This window comes from Littorina saxatilis, linkage group LG9 (genome assembly GCF_037325665.1).
Source record: "Littorina saxatilis isolate snail1 linkage group LG9, US_GU_Lsax_2.0, whole genome shotgun sequence".
Classification (NCBI taxonomy): Eukaryota; Metazoa; Mollusca; class Gastropoda; order Littorinimorpha; family Littorinidae; genus Littorina; species Littorina saxatilis.
In genome coordinates this window covers 12,360,958-12,378,046 of record NC_090253.1, presented here as the reverse complement: position 1 = coordinate 12,378,046, position 17,089 = coordinate 12,360,958, and the positions used below count along the sequence as shown (strand labels likewise).

General features: G+C 40.4%; 1 protein-coding gene across 4 annotated transcripts in view; it reads right to left on the bottom strand.

The window, feature by feature from the left end:
- Positions 1–8,601, bottom strand: part of LOC138975291 (serine/threonine-protein kinase TAO1-like) — a 49,035-nt gene extending 40,434 nt beyond the window's left edge. For 2 of the 4 annotated variants that reach the window (XR_011458608.1, XM_070347945.1), the window contains exon 1: positions 8,296–8,601. The gene's annotated coding sequence lies outside the window, so the exon portion shown is untranslated. The remainder of the gene's footprint in view (positions 1–8,295) is intronic. The other 2 variants (XM_070347948.1, XM_070347947.1) reach the window with 1 other exon arrangement.
- Positions 8,602–17,089: the final 8,488 nt, after the last annotated feature.

Below are 17,089 nucleotides of genomic sequence, written 5' to 3'. Positions count from 1 at the left end.
GGGGGCAGATGGGATAGAGCCACTTGTCAATTGTTTCTTGTTCACAAAAGCACTAATCAAAAAATTGCTCCAGGGGCTTGCAACATGCACTAACTACCCACTGAGCTACACGCCGTTAGTGACAAACTGGTTTAAGTGGTTATAAAGCCAGCGCACTAACTACCGACTGAGCTACGTCCCAGCCCCAAATTCCACTCAGTGACTGATACGGAGAGCTATTGGCCAACAAGGAGGTGTGGACAGTTACACTACAATACTTGGTGTTAGCACAATATGTTCACTGCATTATGCAGATCACGTTCTACTCCACACTGTCAAAATAACAAAAAGTAGGACTATGAGTAAGAGCAGGAAAAGACGAATGATTTTTTGAAAACTGATATCGACTTTTTCAACAATGCAGGAAGTGGAACACATTGTCTCGACCCTTTTGTGCTCAACATACTTCTTGCAATGCCACATCTGCTAAGTGCACTGTCACTGATAACGTCATTAAAAAAAACACACCACCATAAACCTTATCTAAAATGTAACAGCTCAGTTCTCTTTACCAACAATAAATAATGCTCTCAGCTGAAGAGACACAAGATAATATTTCAACTAGTTCAAGTGGTGTGAATATATTCGTCTGAGCCGTAACTGATACTGATAACATTTCAAGTGACATAATGTATTGTAACCGAACTTGGATACATTCATTTTTGCTCTGATTTTCATATCAACCACTACCAGATGTTTAACAGGAACACATTCACACATTAATGACAAAAATGCTTTTGAACAAACCAAAGAGTACAGTTTACATTTTGGACAGTAGACTAACACCCACCCTGTTTCAAAAGCGTAAGTTTTATGATTAAGAGCGTACAGAATATTTAGTATAAGTAATGACTAATGACACTGATAAGAATGAAGAAAAGAAAACCTGGCAGTCCCAAAGGGGTAGTAACTTATTACTAGTCGCAGCATGAAAAAACATTAATTGGTCTTCTTTTCTTTCAAACATGCCATCAAATTTAAGACTACGCCCAAATCTCACGGTGTACGATTTGATCCGCGGCATCTTGTAATCATTGACTTGCAGGCGTTTAGATCCAAGGCGTGCAGACACACGTGATGATAGGGTTTGCAAGAAAGGGAAATCATTCACAAACTAGCAGATCAAGTGCGGAATTTTTATTTCCCCTGATTTCAATGGTGTAAAGTGGGGGGTGGGCGCTTACAAGGTACAATACCCTATGCACGGTTTGGGACTAAAAGTGGGGGGTGGGCGCTTACTCGATACTGGGCGCTTACAAGATACTTTACGGTATTTACACTGGACTCTGAGTACAATTTGGCAAAACAAAACAATTTCTTAAGTCAAGATCAGATGACACAAGATTGCTGTTTGCACAATTTAGCTTCTTTTGAAAAAACACATTTTGGGGAATGGGTGAAGTAGGGAAGCAATCCTTTTCAGTTTTGATATAATTTATTATCCCTTGTCTGTTTGGCGCTTTGCCAAGGACCCATCAGAATATATGATGTGCAGAAATAACCCTGGGGTTTGTATGGATTGCGATAGAGTAAAGACTCTTGCTTTTATCACTATCAGGCTAACTTTCCCACATGACAAATATATTTATAGCCCAGTCATCAACGTGGGGGGTGTCCCTGATGACTGGACCACGTGTGGAAAATGTGCGGTTATTTCCGGATTCCGTCTATAATTGAGGGGATCAACAGTTTCAAATGACCCAGCCTTTTTCTCCCAGACACCCTGGAATAACTCGAATAGTCACTGCTGGACAGTCTTTGTCCCTGTCAGTACAGATCAAAATCATCAGTAACTGAGGATACAGACCTACCGGTGTATGTCAGGTCAGAGAAACGACAGTTGAACCTGTTAGTAATGACCATCCAAGGGACGGACCAAAAGTGGTCTATAGAGAATAAACAAATGGATGCCATTGAAAGGTGAATTATCCCCCCCCCCCCCCCCCCCCCCCCCGTTTGTTCCAAGCTTTGGGATGGATGGTGCAGGTGGTTCAACTGGTTGTTACTGTTATGGACAGGTGGTTGCCACGGCAAGTTCAACTGTATTATACTGTTCAAAAAAAGAAACGCATAGCTTGTAATATTTGGTTAATTTAGTTATATGGCTACAAGGATATCCACCAAACTGCAGAAAATGTTTATCTGGTCGTCGACCTTTCGTCCATTGCCACAAGTGAGCTCTGCACGTGACGCATGCGTTATCAGTGGCTACAATGTCAAAATTGCTCATTTGGCATGACCACTCGTCATGCTTCAGTGTAATCTCGTGAAACTCGGGGAATATTGAGCTCTCACCATGTCTTCCAAAACCCATAAAAGCGGATTGTTCGCCACAAAGAAATCAGACGACAATTCAGCGACGAAAGATGGCCCGATTGAGCCGAGAAGACCGCCAAATTGCATTGGGTCGTTTGCAAGCAGGCCAAAGTCAAAGTGCAATCGCCAGGCACTTCCACGTGTCCCAGAGCACCATCAGTAGACTGTGGGTCAGGTTTCAAGCCACTGGCTCCGTTGCTGACTTGCCACGAGCGGGAAGACCAAGGGCGACAACTGCTGCTCACGACCGCTTCATACGGCTCCGCCACCTCCGGAATCGTTTCCTGTCGGCCTCATCTTCTGTCCAGGCTCTCCCCGGGCCACACCGATTATCGGACCAGACCGTGCGGAACCGCCTGCATGAAGCTGGTTTGAGAGCTCGCAGACCTCACAGAGGAGCTGTCCTCACCCGCCGCCATCGCCAGAACCGAGTGCAGTGGGGCAACCAGCACCTTCGCTGGACCGTCCGGAATCACTGGAGACACGTGTGGTTCAGCGACGAGTCCTACTTCCTGCTCCAGCGACATGATGGTCGGAGGAGGGTCTACCGGAGAGTAAACGAACGTTACGCGCCCAACTGTGTGGATGAGGCACCCGTTCATGGTGGTGGAGGCGTCATGGTGTGGGGGGCGATCAATACCGCTGGAAGGAGCACCCTGGTGCACGTCCAATGGCGCATAACTGCCCAGCGATACGTGGAGGAAATTCTGCGCCCACACGCCCTTCCTCTTCTGGCTGACCAGGATGCCATATTCCAGCAGGACAACGCTCGCCCGCACACAGCACGACTCACCACCCAGTTCCTCACCGACCACCATGTCCAGGTGCTTCCCTGGCCATCCATGTCGCCAGACATGAACCCGATAGAACACCTCTGGGATGAATTGGACAGACGTGTGCGCAGGCGAGAAGAAGCGCCGGCAAATCACCGCGATCTATTGCAGGCACTTCAGGAGGAGTGGGACACCATCCCACAGCAAGATATCCGGCATCTGATCCAGTCCATGCCCAGAAGGTGCCGGGCAGTTGTTGCTGCTCAAAGGCAGTCACACCCCCTACTGACTTGACAGCCTCGGCACCCAATCGTATTGATTGACTGATTGATTTGAAGATGCAAATGAACTGTGTGTGCATTCAACTGTGTCCATACCAAATTTCAAACAAATAATCTAAATATTGGATTTTCTGTTAATTTTTTCGAAAAATAAAACAAATTTGGCAAGTAGCAACTATGCGTTTCTTTTTTTGAACAGTATATATGAAGACACTGACATTACCTGACACTTACTGACTTAGACTCTGCATCAGAAAGTATGATTACTGAACAATGTGTAATTGTAAACCACACATTCACACCTTATACCCCCAGTCACACAGAGACGCGTTTTTTCTCCGTTGTAAAATTGTCGGAGAGCGTGGCCAATCGTAGGCCAAACGTGGGAGGATCTCATTGAGCGTGGTTTGGTCGGAGTGGGATCTGCTAGCTCTTGAAGCTGCACGCTCTCTCTACGCTTATTTTGAACTGCACAAAACAAGCGTAGCCGGGTCTGGGCACAGTACAGTCGTGATGTTTTTTTTTATATGGCCCCCGTCACACAGCTCTACGTTTTTACAATGACCATGCCCATCACTCCGATCGGAAAAAGTTATCAAGTCGGGGCTCGCCGTCAAAATCCAGCACATGACGAATAATAAACACTACATCACGACTGTACACGACTATGCTTGTTTTGTGCAGTTCAACATAAGCGTGGGGAGAGCGTGCAAGCTTCCCGACCTAGCAGATCCCACCCCGACCAAACGACGCTCATGGAGATCCTGCCACGTTTGGCCCACGCTCTCGGACCCTTTTTCATTGTAGCAGAAGCGGCATCTATATTATGTGACTAGGGTTTTAGTGCCATGTGCTGGATTTTGACGGCGATATGCCCAGATTTGATAACTTTTTTTAGATCGGCGTGATTGGCATGGTCGTGGTAAGGACGCAGCGCTGTGTGACCGGGAACAGTTCTCCAAAGTGAGTGTGAAAGTTCAAATGCAAAAAACACATTTTATACCCTTAACTTTCTGCAAACACGTGTCCACATACACTTATTTATTTGTATGAGATTTGAAAATACTGAAATACTAGTTTCTAATTTATAGGAGTGCTGAATATTATCCCCAACAAGGACTGTGCTGAATGTAATAAAAGAAACCTTTTCAAATCTGTCCCTGAGGACGAGTTGCAGGTGAACTGACTCCGTCATGGCGTCAGTATTTCAGTTCACTGAACAAATTCGTGACTACTCAATACTTTGGCATTACTATTGTACTAACTTAATTATTGAGCTAATTTCTTTTGCAAAATGGAATGATCATTTCTAAATTATTTAAACTCAAACTCAAAGGCAAATGTGTAGCAAAAGACTATGATTATGAACTGCTTTGAGTTTGACCCTCCTCAGCTGGTTTGAACTTCACTCCAGCCGGATGAATCTGTTCAGGTTCAATTTCAAAAACACACACTCACAAAGCAAGTAACAACTAACTTTAGATTGTATCCCTGATTCCCAATAGATTAAGCAACACATGTTGCAGAGGTGGAATGTTGAATATTGCCTTGCAAAGGGTCCAAACATTCTTGGGTGAAGTGTCAGAATTCAACCTTATCTGCATAGATCAGTATGGCTGTATCCCTAAGTGTATGCACTGTCTGTCTTACAAGTCTAGCAGTAGCACTTGAAGTTCAAGTGTAACAAATAATGGACACCGCAAATAAAAAATACACAGTGATTGACTTAGCTCATATTTGTTTGTGTACTGGACTGTGGTGATGGGGGTGCCTAATAAGATACATGCAGGTAGTTGCCACAAATTCATACCTATATAGGACAAATGTCCTGAGCTCTTCGGCATGAATAGGACATTTGACTGCTTTCAGATATTTTAATAGGACATTATAATTTTGTGCAAAACACAAAATCATGTACACACACACATATGCACCAACATTGTGTGCGTATATATTGTTTTATTACTTTTGTTTCAAACAGGAAACACACGAAAAAGAAACAAACTAAAAAGCAACCCAAAACTTCAGCACTCTTAGTACTTTGATTGGCACACTAACTCACTGCATGATTTCCCGACAGACCTTTTTCTTGACAGATTCGACAAAACAATATATAGATGGTCTCTTTGCTGTCAAATTCTAACCAACTAGTACTAAACAGGGTCAGCCATGAATAGTTAAATACCTTATTAAAAGACCGTTAGTGTGAATTTCCTGCTGTACCGACACCATCTTCAACTTCAAGTGACGAAACTTTACTTTCCGTGATTGTGGAGGTTTCAGCGGCGACACTGTCATTGGAACTGTCATTTGCGTTTTCCCATGTTCTTGGCCCTAATGTAGCACACGATGCCGTTGAAACGCCAAACGTGTTCGGCTTATGCTGTTCTTTGGCAGGCTTTAGTTTTTTTCCGTGGCATAATTCAGTGCAGTGCGCTTCATCTCTAACTGAAAGCCAGTGTTGTTGCCAGGCCCCGGTCTTCGACGCATTCCTTTCTGATTTGACGCATTGAACCTAGCCTTGTCTGGCCGATGGACCAATAGTTTTTACGTTTTGGTGGTCAACTGACCGATACATATTCGTACAAGGCAGACAAGGTCTGCAATGAATGGAATGGGAGTTGCAAAGTCGGAAAACAAACCCCGATCGAAATGCTCATGTTCGCTATGAGTGAAAATGCACTCGGTGCCGAGTCCGTGTTTGTCGTCATTGACACTCGAGGCTGCGTTTACGGAAATAGCTGATCCAGCCGGTGTACCTATTTACCGAAAACGGTGCAAACAGCGGAAAGTTCATCAATATAATACTACGGCACGGTAATGCGAAGATCAGGCAGGATCCTTACATTCGCACACCGGGCACTGTATTGGAAAGGGTAGGCCAGGAATGTCAGGCTCTTTCTCCTCGCAAAGTTTGTGAACAATTAAAACTAGGAAGCGACATCAAAGCAATGCCAAAGGACTTGAAACAGGTTCAGAATAAGAAGAATAGGGAAAAACGCGAATAGCCTGAAAATGTTGCCCAAAAAGAGTTGCTATAAGCATAGACCAAATAGCCTGGACCGCCAACTCGTCACGTGACCCTTCGAGGTTACGACTCTCGACTTTCAGGGGCGCGTCGCGTCCGGTTTGAAAGGCCAGCGATTTGAAGACAATTAAAAGAAAGCACGCTCCAGTTATTTGTGACAATGGGAGGTGACAATGAACTGCATTTTCCAAAACTCCAAACTAAACTTTACAAAACTCATCGAAAAACATGTTCCATATGCACTTTTGCTGAGTTTCTTTTAGCATTTTCAGAACTTACCTCGGCAACTTCGTCCATGTTTACAATCGACACCGGATATCACGTCCCCCTGATTTCTGAAAGGCTTGTAAGCGTAGGTTACAACAAAATTGTAAAAAAAACCAATTGCAACAAAAGTGGAAACAAACTTGCAAAAAAGTTGCCAACACATATAATCTAATAATTGTTTCGCTATTTTCGCTGTTTCTGGTAAATAGGTCGACCCGATCCAGCCAAAGGGACGCTACTCTGTTAGACAATATTTTTGTCGATCGCTGATCGATAAACATGCCGCCGAAAAAGAAATTAAAGCCCGTTGAACTTGAAGGGCAGAAAACACTAGCAGTAGCAGCGTTAAAGTTATTTTGCATTGCATATACATCAAAGGTATGGCGGTACAATTTGGACCTATTGTTTTTTTAAAGCCAGGACATTTGGACCTATTGCTTTTTTTTTATGGAGGTCCAAATGACCTATTGTCTTCTTAGGCTGGCAACAACACTGGAAAGCAAATTAAAGTTAACACGAGCCTAGGTCAGTTGGAGTTGTCTTCCTTACTCCTAACTTTAGTGTGCTGTCGATGGGTGTACGCAAACAGTTCGGAAAACGTAAGATCTGCACTGCACAACTTCAGTGCACCTGTACGCGAGAGCACTCAGTCGCTTTTTGAAGATTTCTATCACGAAAGGAAAATGATCAAAGGAATGGAGTTCTTATCGGACAATGACCGCGCTCAGTTGAAAACGATAGGACATCTGACCGCCATGCGGCTATGTGAATCGGACATTTGAGCCTTTTAATCGGTCTATGTTCGATGCCTAACGACATCCCTGTACATGTATCGTCTACCCATATCAAAACCTCAGGTTTCTCGAACAGTATTATACATTACTGAAGACGTAGAAAACACAAACAATGACTATTAATTATCATAATACCACTTCCAGTTCATGAAAGATTATTTCATGCCGAACTGTATCAAACTGTTGTTGAATTCACTGTATGTTCAACCTCTAGACCCACTGCCTGTTCAGACACTGTGAAAGGATAGAATAGTACTGGGAGGGTTTTTTCTATGGGGGTGTGGCTGCATCTGTTCAGTTAGTTTGAAGATAAGTTACATTGGTGTCACTTGGTCGCATGGTGTACGTGCGTTTATTTCTCAACGTCGTTGGTCAGTTTTAAGAACGTCTAATGCACACAGGTGATTGAACCATAGCCTTTTCGCCTGTGTCGAAAAACAAACCCTTCTCTGTATTTAGGCCGTTGGTCGGTGTAACTGTGTAAGAAGCTGTCACAACCCTGGCTCATCGCTGAATCATAATATATATTGATTCTCTTTTAGGCGTACACGAATCCTACTGACAAAAGACGCACTAGGCGTATTCAGTGCTACTGGTTGTACACTAGCTAGGATCCTGTGTCATGCCATACAGCAGCCGCCTCCTCCAAAATTATGAACATTTGTTCGTCTGCAAGATGACACCAAAGGGAGAATCGCAAAGGGCAAGTTCTAATAGCGAACAAACTTTAAAACATGCTTCAAACAGCGCCATCGAGGGCTTCACAATATTCACTATACATCTTGGGAGCAACCTACCTGTCGCAGATATCAGGAAATATTCGCCGAAAACCAGAAGAGTATCCCAAAAAATGTTTACAACACACTGCACCTTGCACAAATTCCACTCACAAAATGGCGACCATATGGAGCATGCGCACTACGATTAAGGAGTTTGAAACAAAAACCATTTCCTGGTTTAGAAAAGTTATCGACTTGGCATTCTATTATGACTCTCATGCCTCGAAAGGAATAAAGTAGAAAAACTGAGGCATGGAATTTTACATTTAAAGCTGATTTTGTGATGATGTGCTCTCTCTTCACCATCATAGATAGAAACATTAGTAATTACGTCACCGGAAGTCGACAAGTGCAACGAACTATGCCGTTTTTCGATTGGATAAAAAGAATGTCTACATTGCGACCGCAAGTCCGGGGGGCAAGACGGCAGAAGGCACAACCAAAGAAAAAATTAAAAATGAATTAAATAGAAAAAGAAATGTGTCAAGAAAAGCAAAACATGAGACGTTTTACGGTTATATGGACCCATGCTAAACTTGAAATTAAATTAAAACAAGTTGCATAAGGCGAAAAACAACTTAGTCAGTATTGTTTGTCACCTCTCTCTCTCTCTCTCTCGCTCTCTCTCTCTCTCTCTCTCTCTCTCTCTCTCTCTCTCTCTCTCTCTCTCTCTCTCTCTCTCTCTCTCCCTCCCTCTCTCCAATCTCTTCTTTAGCAATTTTAGATTAGTCCCTCTTTAGGGCGAGGGCCAGATGTAACCAAGAAGGGCAAAGCCCATACGACTCACATGCTTGACCTTGACCTTTACATGACCTTGACCTTCAGGGTCAAGGTCAAATAACTAAACCTAGCAATGACATCATACACTAAGAACTGCTTTACACATTTTTCCTACCAAAATACATGTGACCTTGACCAAGGTCAAGGTCATCCAAGGTCATGCAACACAAAGCTGTTAATTCAAGACATAGGAAGTACAATGGTGCTTATTGGCTCTTTCTACCATGAGATATGGTCACTTTTAGTGGTTCACTACCTTATTTTGGTCACATTTCATAAGGGTCAAAGTGACCTTGACCTTGATCATATGTGACCAAATGTGTCTCATGATGAAAGCATAACATGTGCCCCACATAATTTTTAAGTTTGAAACAGTTATCTTCCATAGTTCAGGGTCAAGGTCACTTCAAAATATGTATACAATCCAACTTTGAAGAGCTCCTGTGACCTTGACCTTGAAGCAAGGTAAACCAAACTGGTATCAAAAGATGGGGCTTACTTTGCCCTATATATCATATATAGGTGAGGTATTGAATCTCAAAAACTTCAGAGAAAATGGGAAAAATGGGAAAAATAGCTGTTTTTTAGACAACATTTATGGCCCCTGCGACCTTGACCTTGAAGCAAGGTCAAGATGCTATGTATGTTTTTTGGGGCCTTGTCATCATACACCATCTTGCCAAATTTGGTACTGATAGACTGAATAGTGTCCAAGAAATATCCAACGTTAAAGTTTTCCGGGCGTCCGGACGGACGGACGACTCGGGTGAGTACATAGACTCACTTTTGCTTCGCATGTGAGTCAAAAAGCAGATCACTGCTTACTCTATTACCCTCGTTAAATAAAGAATTGTTCTTGTTCTTGTTCTTGTTCTCCGGCTCTCTCTCAGTATGACAATTTATTTTCAAATTTGTATCTGTATATACAGTTATAATGTGCATGGGCGGATGAGGGGGGGAGGGGTTCTGGGGTTTCCGGAACCCCCCCCCCCCAGCCAAAAAATAAAAATACTGTTTTGTGTTATTTTGGGTTGTTGTTGTTGTTTGGGGGTACTAATCAGTGACAAAATCTGCTGCCTGAAACTGGTAATGATCATCCTCAGAATGCACCAGATTGCACCATTTTGCATCCCTTTTTTCAAAATTTTCCGGGGGGGGGGGGGGGGGGGGGGGCATTGAGTTGACTAAATGTAAAAAGCATATATTCTTGCCCTCGATTATAAAGATTTTGTCTTGTCTTGTCTTTTCTCTCTCTCTCTCGAGCTCAGTCTCTTTCTCTCTCTCTCTTTTTATATTTAGTCAAGTTTTGACTAAATATTTTAACATCGAGGGGGAATCGAAACGAGGGTCGTGGTGTATGTGCGTCTGTCTGTCTGTCTGTGTGTGTGTGTAGAGCGATTCAGACTAAACTACTGGACCGATCTTTATGAAATTTGACATGAGAGTTCCTGGGTATGAAATCCCCGAACGTTTTTTTCATTTTTTTGATAAATGTCTTTGATGACGTCATATCCGGCTTTTCGTGAAAGTTGAGGCGGCACTGTCACGCCCTCATTTTTCAACCAAATTGGTTGAAATTTTGGTCAAGTAATCTTCGACGAAGCCCGGACTTCGGTATTGCATTTCAGCTTGGTGGCTTAAAAATTAATTGATGACTTTGGTCATTAAAAATCTAAAAATTGTGAAAAAAAATAAAAATTTTCAAAACGATCCAAATTTACGTTTATCTTATTCTCCATCATTTTCTGATTCCAAAAACATATAAATATGTTATATTCGGATTAAAAACAAGCTCTGAAAATTAAATATATAAAAATTATTATCAAAATTAAATTGTCGAAATCAATTTAAAAACACTTTCATCTTATTCCTTGTCGGTTCCTGATTCCAAAAACATATAGATATGATATGTTTGGATTAAAAACACGCTCAGAAAGTTAAAACAAAGAGAGGTACAGAAAAGCGTGCTATCCTTCTTAGCGCAACTACTACCCCGCTCTTCTTGTCAATTTCACTGCCTTTGCCATGAGCGGTGGACTGACGATGCTACGAGTATACGGTCTTGCTGAAAAATGGCAGCTACTTGACTAAATATTGTATTTTCGCCTTACGCGACTTGTTTTATATTTAGTCAAGTTTTGACTAAATATTTTAACATCGAGGGGGAATCGAAACGAGGGTCGTGGTGTATGTGCGTGTGTCTGTCTGTCTGTCTGTCTGTGTGTGTGTGTAGAGCGATTCAGACTAAACTACTGGACCGATCTTTATGAAATTTGACATGAGAGTTCCTGGGTATGAAATCCCCGAACGTTTTTTTCATTTTTTTTTATAAATGTCTTTGATGACGTCATATCCGGCTTTTCGTGAAGTTGAGGCGGCACTGTCACGCCCTCATTTTTCAACCAAATTGGTTGAAATTTTGGTCAAGTAATCTTCGACGAAGCCCGGACTTCGGTATTGCATTTCAGCTTGGTGGCTTAAAAATTAATTAATGACTTTGGTCATTAAAAATCTCAAAATTGTAAAAAAAAATAAAAATTTATAAAACGATCCAAATTTACGTTTATCTTATTCTCCATCATTTGCTGATTCCAAAAACATATAAATATGTTATATTCGGATTAAAAACAAGCTCTGAAAATTAAATATATAAAAATTATTATCAAATTATTTTTTTTCGAAATCAATTTAAAAACACTTTCATCTTATTCCTTGTCGGTTCCTGATTCCAAAAATATATAGATATGATATTTTTGGATTAAAAACACGCTCAGAAAGTTAAAACGAAGAGAGGTACAGAAAAGCGTGCTATCCTTCTCAGCGCAACGAATACCCCGCTCTTCTTGTCAATTCCACGGGCACTGCCTTTGCCACGGGCGGTGGAGTGACGATGCTACGAGTATACGGTCTTGTTGCGTTGCGTTCAGTTTCATTCTGTGAGTTCGACAGCTACTTGACTAAATATTGTATTTTCGCCTTACGCGACTTGTTATATTTAGTCAAGTTTTGACTAAATATTTTAACATCGAGGGGGAATCGAAACGAGGGTCGTGGTGTATGTGCGTGCGTGTGTGTGTGTGTGCGTGTGTGTGTCTGTGTGTGTGTGTAGAGCGATTCAGACTAAACTACTGGACCGATCTTTATGAAATTTGACATGAGAGTTCCTGGGTATGAAATCCCCATACGTTTTTTTCATTTTTTTGATAAATGTCTTTGATGACGTCATATCCGGCTTTTCGTGAAAGTTGAGGCGGCACTGTCACGCCCTCATTTTTCAACCAAATTGGTTGAAATTTTGGTCAAGTAATCTTCGACGAAGCCCGGACTTCGGTATTGCATTTCAGCTTGGTGGCTTAAACATTAATTAATGACTTTGGTCATTAAAAATCGGAAAATTGTAAAAAAAAACAAACTATTTATGAAACGATTCAAATTTACGTTTATCTTATTCTCCATCATTTGCTGATTCCAAAAACATATAAATATCTTATATTCGGATTAAAAACAAGCTCTGAAAATTAAATATATAAAAATTATTATCAAAATTAAATTGTCCAAATCAATTTAAAAACACTTTCATCTTATTCCTTGTCGGTTCCTGATTCCAAAAACATATAGATATGATATGTTTGGATTAAAAACACGCTCAGAAAGTTAAAACAAACAGAGGTACAGAAAAGCGCAACTTCTTCCCCGCTCTTCTTGTCAATTTCACTGCCTTTGCCATGAGCGGTGGACTGACGATGCTACGAGTATACGGTCTTGCTGAAAAATGGCATTGCGTTCAGTTTCATTCTGTGAGTTCGACAGCTACTTGACTAAATATTGTATTTTCGCCTTACGCGACTTGTTACATTTAGTCAAGTTTTCACTAAATGTTTTAACATAGAGGGGGAATCGAGACGAGGGTCGTGGTGTATGTGCGCGCGTGTGTGTGTGTGTGTGTGTGTGTGTGTGTGTGTGTGTGTGTGTGTGTGTGTGTGTGTGTGTGTCTGTCTGTCTGTCTGTCTGTCTGTCTGTCTGTCCGTGTGTGTGTGTAGAGCGATTCAGACCAAACTACTAGACCGAGTTTTGACTAAATGTTTTAACATAGAGGGGGAATCGAGACGAGGGTCGACCGTGGTGTATGTGTGTATGTGTGTGTGTGTGTGTGTGTGTGTGTGTGTGTGTGTGTGTGTGTGTGTGTGTGTGTGTGCGTGTGTGTGTGTAGAGCGATTCAGAGTTAAACTACTGGATTGATCTTTATGAAATTTGACATGAGAGTTCCTGGGTGTGATATCCCCGGTCTTTTTATATTTAGTCAAGTTTTGACTAAATATTTTAACATCGAGGGGGAATCGAAACGAGGGTCGTGGTGTATGTGCGTGTGTGTGTGCGTGTGTGTGTCTGTGTGTGTCTGTGTGTGTGTGTGTGTGTGTGTGTGTGTGTAGAGCGATTCAGACTAAACTACTGGACCGATCTTTATGAAATTTGACATGAGAGTTCCTGGGTATGAAATCCCCATACGTTTTTTTCATTTTTTTGATAAATGTCTTTGATGACGTCATATCCGGCTTTTCGTGAAAGTTGAGGCGGCACTGTCACGCCCTCATTTTTCAACCAAATTGGTTGAAATTTTGGTCAAGTAATCTTCGACGAAGCCCGGACTTCGGTATTGCATTTCAGCTTGGTGGCTTAAACATTAATTAATGACTTTGGTCATTAAAAATCGGAAAATTGTAAAAAAAAAAATAAAAATTTATAAAACGATCCAAATTTACGTTTATCTTATTCTCCATCATTTGCTGATTCCAAAAACATATAAATATGTTATATTCGGATTAAAAACAAGCTCTGAAAATTAAATATATAAAAATTATTATCAAAATTAAATTGTCCAAATCAATTTAAAAACACTTTCATCTTATTCCTTGTCGGTTCCTGATTCCAAAAACATATAGATATGATATGTTTGGATTAAAAACACGCTCAGAAAGCTAAAACGAAGAGAGGTACAGAAAAGCGTGCTATGCAGCATAGCGTAACCACTACCGCGCTAAATGGCATTGCGTTCAGTTTCATTCTGTGAGTTCGACAGCTACTTGACTAAATATTGTATTTTCGCCTTTCGCGACTTGTTTTTCTTTTTTTTGGATAAATGTCTTTGATGACGTCATATCCGGCTTTTTGTAAAAGTTGAGGCGGCACTGTCACACCCTCATTTTTCAATCAAATTGATTGAAATATTGGCCAAGCAATCTTCGACAAAGGCCGGACTTCGGTATTGCATTTCAGCTTGGTGGCTTAAAAATTAATTTATGACTTTGGTCATTAAAAATCTGAAAATTGTAAAAAAAATATTTATTTTATAAAACGATCCAAATTTACATTCATCTTATTCTTCATCATTTTCTGATTCCAAAAACATATAAATATGTTATATTTGGATTAAAAACAAGCTCTGAAATGTAAAAAAATTAAAAATTATGATCGAAATTAAATTTTCGAAATCAATTTAAAAACACTTTCATCTTATTCCTTGTCGGTTCCTGATTCCAAAAACATATAGATATGATATGTTTGGATTAAAAACACGCTCAGAAAGTTAAAACGAAGAGAGGTACAGTAAAGCGTGCTATGAAGCACAGCGCAACCGCTACCGTATGGCAATCCGTTTGTAAAGAAATTACGTTTTTTCCTGTTGATCTAAATAATGAATTATTTAACTAAATAATTCATTATATAGCTAAATAATTCATTATTTAACTAAATAATTCAATATTTTAACAAAAGTAAAAAGTGTGATTGTTGTAATTAAAGAAATCTTTTATTTACTAAACAATTCATTATTTAATAAAAGAATCCATTATTTACTATATAATGCATTATTTACTATAGAATGCATTGTATACTATAGAATGCATTGTATACTATAGAATGCATTCTATAATATAGAATGCATTCTATAGTATAGAATGCATTCTCTATTATAGAATGCATTCTATATTATAGAATGCATTCTATAGTATACAATGCATTCTAGAGTATACAATGCATTCTATAACGCTACGAAACTCAACTCTCTGTGTCTCTGTCTCTCTATGTTTCTCTCTCTCTCTCTCCCTCTCTCTCTCCCTCTATCTCTCTCTCTCTCTTTCTCTCTATTCAATTAAACTGTGTCAGTGTCTCTGTCTCTCTCTGTCTCTCTCTGTCTCTGTCTCTGTCTGTCTGTCTGTCTCTCTCCCTCTCTCTCTCTCCGTTTCTCTCTCTCTGTTTCTGTCTCTCTCTGTCTCTCTGTGTGGCTCTCTCTCTCTCTCTGTCTCTCTCTGTTTCTCTCTCTCTCCCTCTCTCTCCCTCTCTCTCTCTCTCTCTCTCCCCCTCTCTCTCTCTCTCTCTCTCTCCCTCTCTCTCTCTCTCTCCGTTTCTCTCTCTCTGTTTCTGTCTCTCTCTGTCTCTGTGAGACAGAGAGAGAGAGAGAGCCACACAGAGAGACAGAGAGAGACAGAAACAGAGAGACAGAAACAGAGAGATAGAAACGGAGAGAGAGAGAGAGAGGGAGAGAGAGAGAGAGAGAGGGAGAGAGAGAGAGAGAGAGGGAGAGAAACAGAGAGAGACAGAGACACAGAGAGACAGAGAGAGAGAGAGGGCCACACAGAGAGACAGAGAGAGACAGAAACAGAGAGAGAGAAACGGAGAGAGAGAGAGGGAGAGAGACAGACAGACATACAGAGACAGAGACAGAGAGAGACAGAGAGAGACAGAGAGAGACAGAGACAGAGAGAGACAGAGAGAGACAGAGACACTGACACAGTTTAATTGAATAGAGAGAGAGAGAGAGAGAGAGAGAGAGAGAGAGAGAGAGAGAGGGAGAGAGAGGGAGAGAGAGAGAGAGAGAGAGAGAGAGAGAGAGAGAGAGAGAGAGAGAGAGAGAGAGAGAGAAACATAGAGAGACAGAGACACAGAGAGTTGAGTTTCGTAGCGTTATAGAATGCATTGTATACTATAGAATGCATTCTATACTATAGAATGCATTCTATATTCTATAATATAGAATGCATTCTATAATATAGAGCAAGCCTTTTTAACGAAAGTTTTTGATTTAGCGCTATATAAATGTTCTTCTTCTTCTTCTTCTTCTTCTTCTATAGTATAGAATGCATTGTATACTATAGAATGCATTGTATACTATAGAATGCATTCTATAATATAGAATGCATTGTATACTATAGAATGCATTGTATACTATAGAATGCATTCTATAGTATTATAGAATGCATTCTATATTATAGAATGCATTCTATAGTATAGAATGCATTCTATATTATAGAATGCATTCTATATTATAGAAGAAGAAGAAGAAGAAGAACATTTATATAGCGCTAAATCAAAAACTTTCGTTAAAAAGGCTTGCTCTAAGCGCTTGACATCTAAACTAAAACGTCATTCACACTTTTTACAATGATGTACAAGAACTTCTATAGTATAGAATGCATTCTATAGTATACAATGCATTCTATAGTATACAATGCATTCTATAGTATACAATGCATTCTATAGTAAATAATGCATTATATAGTAAATAATGGATTTTTTTAATTAAATAATGAATTGTTTAGCAAATAAAAGATTTCTTTAATTACAACAATCACACTTTTTACTTTTGTTAAAATATTGAATTATTTAGTTAAATAATGAATTATTTAGCTATATAATGAATTATTTAGTTAAATAATTCATTATTTAGATCAACAGGAAAAAACGTAATTTCTTTACAAACGGATTGCCATACTACTGCGCCAAACAGGCTCGTCACTTTCACTGCCTTTTGCACTAGCGGCGGACTACGTTCAATTTCATTCTGTGAGTTCCACAGCTTGACTAAATGTAGTAATTTCGCCTTACGCGACTTGTTTAATATGGTGGTTAAGTGAACTAATATACGTACGAATTTGAGGCTGGAGGAAGCTCAGTAAAATGTATTTGTGCACAAATAAGTTTCTTTGGCAAGTGTTGCCAGCGCTCCAAGGGAGCTAAACATATGTAATACTTGAAT